This window comes from Athalia rosae, chromosome 3 (assembly GCF_917208135.1).
Source record: "Athalia rosae chromosome 3, iyAthRosa1.1, whole genome shotgun sequence".
Lineage (NCBI taxonomy): Eukaryota > Metazoa > Arthropoda > Insecta > Hymenoptera > Athaliidae > Athalia > Athalia rosae.
The window spans coordinates 13767202-13772201 of NC_064028.1; the positions used below are offsets into that span (position 1 = coordinate 13767202).

General features: G+C 47.0%; 1 non-coding gene across 1 annotated transcript in view; it reads left to right on the forward strand.

The window, feature by feature from the left end:
- The first annotated feature begins 3207 nt into the window (after positions 1–3207).
- The window catches only part of LOC125500434, a 1914-nt gene continuing 121 nt past the window's right edge, over positions 3208–5000 (forward strand). The window contains exon 1 of the ribosomal RNA XR_007277816.1: positions 3208–5000. This exon is cut by the window's right edge and continues 121 nt beyond it. This is a non-coding gene — a ribosomal RNA (small subunit ribosomal RNA).

The window sequence follows — 5000 nt, forward strand, 5'->3', positions numbered from 1 at the left end:
CGAAAGAGTCGCGCATCACTCGTTGGATCGAAAAATTTTCAAAGTCCGAAAGAGTCGCGCATCACTCGTTGGATCGAAAAATTTTCAAAGTCCGAAAGAGTCGCGCATCACTCGTTGGATCGAAAAATTTTCAAAGTCCGAAAGAGTCGCGCATCACTCGTTGGATCGAAAAATTTTCAAAGTCCGAAAGAGTCGCGCATCACTCGTTGGATCGAAAAATTTTCAAAGTCCGAAAGAGTCGCGCATCACTCGTTGGAACGAAAAATTTTCAAAGTCCGAAAGAGTCGCGCATCACTCGTTGGATCGAAAAATTTTCAAAGTCCGAAAGAGTCGCGCATCACTCGTTGGATCGAAAAATTTTCAAAGTCCGAAAAATTTTCAAAGTCCGAAAGAGTCGCGCATCACTCGTTGGATCGAAAAATTTTCAAAGTCCGAAAGAGTCGCGCATCACTCGTTGGATCGAAAAATTTTCAAAGTCCGAAAGAGTCGCGCATCACTCGTTGGATCGAAAAATTTTCAAAGTCCGAAAGAGTCGCGCATCACTCGTTGAAACGAAAAATTTTCAAAGTCCGAAAGAGTCGCGCATCACTCGTTGGATCGAAAAATTTTCAAAGTCCGAAAGAGTCGCGCATCACTCGTTGGATCGAAAAATTTTCAAAGTCCGAAAGAGTCGCGCATCACTCGTTGGAACGAAAAATTTTCAAAGTCCGAAAGAGTCGCGCATCACTCGTTGGATCGAAAAATTTTCAAAGTCCGAAAGAGTCGCGCATCACTCGTTGGATCGAAAAATTTTCAAAGTCCGAAAGAGTCGCGCATCACTCGTTGGATCGAAAAATTTTCAAAGTCCGAAAGAGTCGCGCATCACTCGTTGGATCGAAAAATTTTCAAAGTCCGAAAGAGTCGCGCATCACTCGTTGGAACGAAAAATTTTCAAAGTCCGAAAGAGTCGCGCATCACTCGTTGGATCGAAAAATTTTCAAAGTCCGAAAGAGTCGCGCATCACTCGTTGGATCGAAAAATTTTCAAAGTCCGAAAGAGTCGCGCATCACTCGTTGGATCGAAAAATTTTCAAAGTCCGAAAGAGTCGCGCATCACTCGTTGGATCGAAAAATTTTCAAAGTCCGAAAGAGTCGCGCATCACTCGTTGGATCGAAAAATTTTCAAAGTCCGAAAGAGTCGCGCATCACTCGTTGGATCGAAAAATTTTCAAAGTCCGAAAAAGTCGCGCATCACTCGTTGGAACGAAAAATTTTCAAAGTCCGAAAGAGTCGCGCATCACTCGTTGGATCGAAAAATTTTCAAAGTCCGAAAGAGTCGCGCATCACTCGTTGGATCGAAAAATTTTCAAAGTCCGAAAGAGTCGCGCATCACTCGTTGGATCGAAAAATTTTCAAAGTCCGCAAGAGTCGCGCATCACTCGTTGGATCGAAAAATTTTCAAAGTCCGAAAGAGTCGCGCATCACTCGTTGGATCGAAAAATTTTCAAAGTCCGAAAGAGTCGCGCATCACTCGTTGGATCGAAAAATTTTCAAAGTCCGAAAGAGTCGCGCATCACTCGTTGGATCGAAAAATTTTCAAAGTCCGAAAGAGTCGCGCATCACTCGTTGGATCGAAAAATTTTCAAAGTCCGAAAAATTTTCAAAGTCCGAAAGAGTCGCGCATCACTCGTTGGATCGAAAAATTTTCAAAGTCCGAAAGAGTCGCGCATCACTCGTTGGATCGAAAAATTTTCAAAGTCCGAAAGAGTCGCGCATCACTCGTTGGATCGAAAAATTTTCAAAGTCCGAAAGAGTCGCGCATCACTCGTTGGATCGAAAAATTTTCAAAGTCCGAAAGAGTCGCGCATCACTCGTTGGATCGAAAAATTTTCAAAGTCCGAAAGAGTCGCGCATCACTCGTTGGATCGAAAAATTTTCAAAGTCCGAAAGAGTCGCGCATCACTCGTTGGATCGAAAAATTTTCAAAGTCCGAAAGAGTCGCGCATCACTCGTTGGAACGAAAAATTTTCAAAGTCCGAAAGAGTCGCGCATCACTCGTTGGATCGAAAAATTTTCAAAGTCCGAAAGAGTCGCGCATCACTCGTTGGATCGAAAAATTTTCAAAGTCCGAAAGAGTCGCGCATCACTCGTTGGATCGAAAAATTTTCAAAGTCCGAAAGAGTCGCGCATCACTCGTTGGAACGAAAAATTTTCAAAGTCCGAAAGAGTCGCGCATCACTCGTTGGATCGAAAAATTTTCAAAGTCCGAAAGAGTCGCGCATCACTCGTTGGAACGAAAAATTTTCAAAGTCCGAAAGAGTCGCGCATCACTCGTTGGATCGAAAAATTTTCAAAGTCCCAACGATTCTCGCATGGAACTAAGTTCCAACGTACTGCCAAATTTTTCAGGTCGCGTTGCTGTTTTGCCCCATAAGGAACACGTGTTATGACCGGCCGGCTCCGACGTCCGAGCGGCACCGTTGATACTTCATGCACCGAGCGGTCTCGACCGGTCGGTCGGCACCTAGTCCTCGGGTTTCGGAACTTTCGACTTGTTTCGGCCCGTATCTCGACATTCCTTTGCGGGTTTGTTGTCGGGGCTATGGTTTCGTCCTCACCGTGTCACGAACACGCAGACAAAAATTTTTTTCGAATTTTGAAAATTTTTCGTCTGAGCGGAGATTCGCACCACAGGCGTTCGTTTCGTTCCGGTAAGAACCACTCTCACGAGTTCAAAGTTTTTCCGAGCGCTCACGTTTCGCAGGGGCGAGTTCTTCGCTCCGTCTAGAAAATATGATTCAATTTGAATCGTCGACACTACATAACCGCGGGTCGGTGTCTAAGACCGAATGGCCCTTTATGCGGTGACCAGAAAGTCTTCTCTCGCAAGTCGAGGGAAGCAGTCGAACAGAGGCATCAACTCGCCACATTCCGTGCGTATCACAGTCTGTTCGCAGACGGTACACATTGATTTCCAATCGTACTCCCGACGCTTGCAATCTAGCCGAAGGATACGAGAAGGATAATTCGAACGATTTGCACCGGGGAGTCGACAAAAATTGTCTTCACCCGAGGAAACACAAAGTCGAACAGAGCGCTCTGAGCGCTAGTACGCGTACACAAGTTGTGCGGTACCAGATATACATATTATATTAAAACGTGTGGCCGACCGGGCAAAGACTCGGCGGCATGGGGCAACACACGAAAAGAGCTACCAATAACACAAAGCTCCCTGGTTGATCCTGCCAGTAGTCATATGCTTGTCTCAAAGATTAAGCCATGCATGTCTCAGTGCAAGCCATATTAAGGTGAAACCGCGAATGGCTCATTAAATCAGTTATGGTTTCTTAGATCGTACCCACATTTACTTGGATAACTGTGGTAATTCTAGAGCTAATACATGCAAACAGAGTTCCGACCAGAGATGGGAGGAATGCTTTTATTAGATCAAAACCAATCGGTGGCGGGTTCGTCCTGTCCGCCGTTTACTTTGGTGACTCTGAATAACTTTGGGCTGATCGCACGGTCTTGGTACCGGCGACGCATCTTTCAAATGTCTGCCTTATCAACTGTCGATGGTAGGTTCTGCGCCTACCATGGTTGTAACGGGTAACGGGGAATCAGGGTTCGATTCCGGAGAGGGAGCCTGAGAAACGGCTACCACATCCAAGGAAGGCAGCAGGCGCGCAAATTACCCACTCCCGGCACGGGGAGGTAGTGACGAAAAATAACGATACGGGACTCATCCGAGGCCCCGTAATCGGAATGAGTACACTTTAAATCCTTTAACGAGGATCAATTGGAGGGCAAGTCTGGTGCCAGCAGCCGCGGTAATTCCAGCTCCAATAGCGTATATTAAAGTTGTTGCGGTTAAAAAGCTCGTAGTTGAATCTGTGTCCCACGCTGTCGGTTCACCGCTCGCGGTGTTTAACTGGCATGATTGTGGGACGTCCTACCGGTGGGCTTAGCCTTTCGGGGCGGCCCAACTAATATCCCATCGCGGTGCTCTTCATTGAGTGTCGAGGTGGGCCGGTACGTTTACTTTGAACAAATTAGAGTGCTTAAAGCAGGCTATTTTCGCCTGAATACTGTGTGCATGGAATAATGGAATAGGACCTCGGTTCTATTTTGTTGGTTTTCGGAACCCCGAGGTAATGATTAATAGGAACAGATGGGGGCATTCGTATTGCGACGTTAGAGGTGAAATTCTTGGATCGTCGCAAGACGGACAGAAGCGAAAGCATTTGCCAAAAATGTTTTCTTTAATCAAGAACGAAAGTTAGAGGTTCGAAGGCGATCAGATACCGCCCTAGTTCTAACCATAAACGATGCCAGCTAGCGATCCGCCGAAGTTCCTCCGATGACTCGGCGGGCAGCTTCCGGGAAACCAAAGCTTTTGGGTTCCGGGGGAAGTATGGTTGCAAAGCTGAAACTTAAAGGAATTGACGGAAGGGCACCACCAGGAGTGGAGCCTGCGGCTTAATTTGACTCAACACGGGAAACCTCACCAGGCCCGGACACCGGAAGGATTGACAGATTGAGAGCTCTTTCTTGATTCGGTGGGTGGTGGTGCATGGCCGTTCTTAGTTGGTGGAGCGATTTGTCTGGTTAATTCCGATAACGAACGAGACTCTAGCCTGCTAAATAGGCGTACTTTCCGGTATCTCGAAGGCCCCCGGCTTCGGTCGGGAGGTTTTTACTACCGGCGTACAAATAAATCTTCTTAGAGGGACAGGCGGCTTCTAGCCGCACGAGATTGAGCAATAACAGGTCTGTGATGCCCTTAGATGTTCTGGGCCGCACGCGCGCTACACTGAAGGAATCAGCGTGTCTTCCCTGGCCGAAAGGCCCGGGTAACCCGCTGAACCTCCTTCGTGCTAGGGATTGGGGCTTGCAATTATTCCCCATGAACGAGGAATTCCCAGTAAGCGCGAGTCATAAGCTCGCGTTGATTACGTCCCTGCCCTTTGTACACACCGCCCGTCGCTACTACCGATTGAATGATTTAGTGAGGTCTTCGGA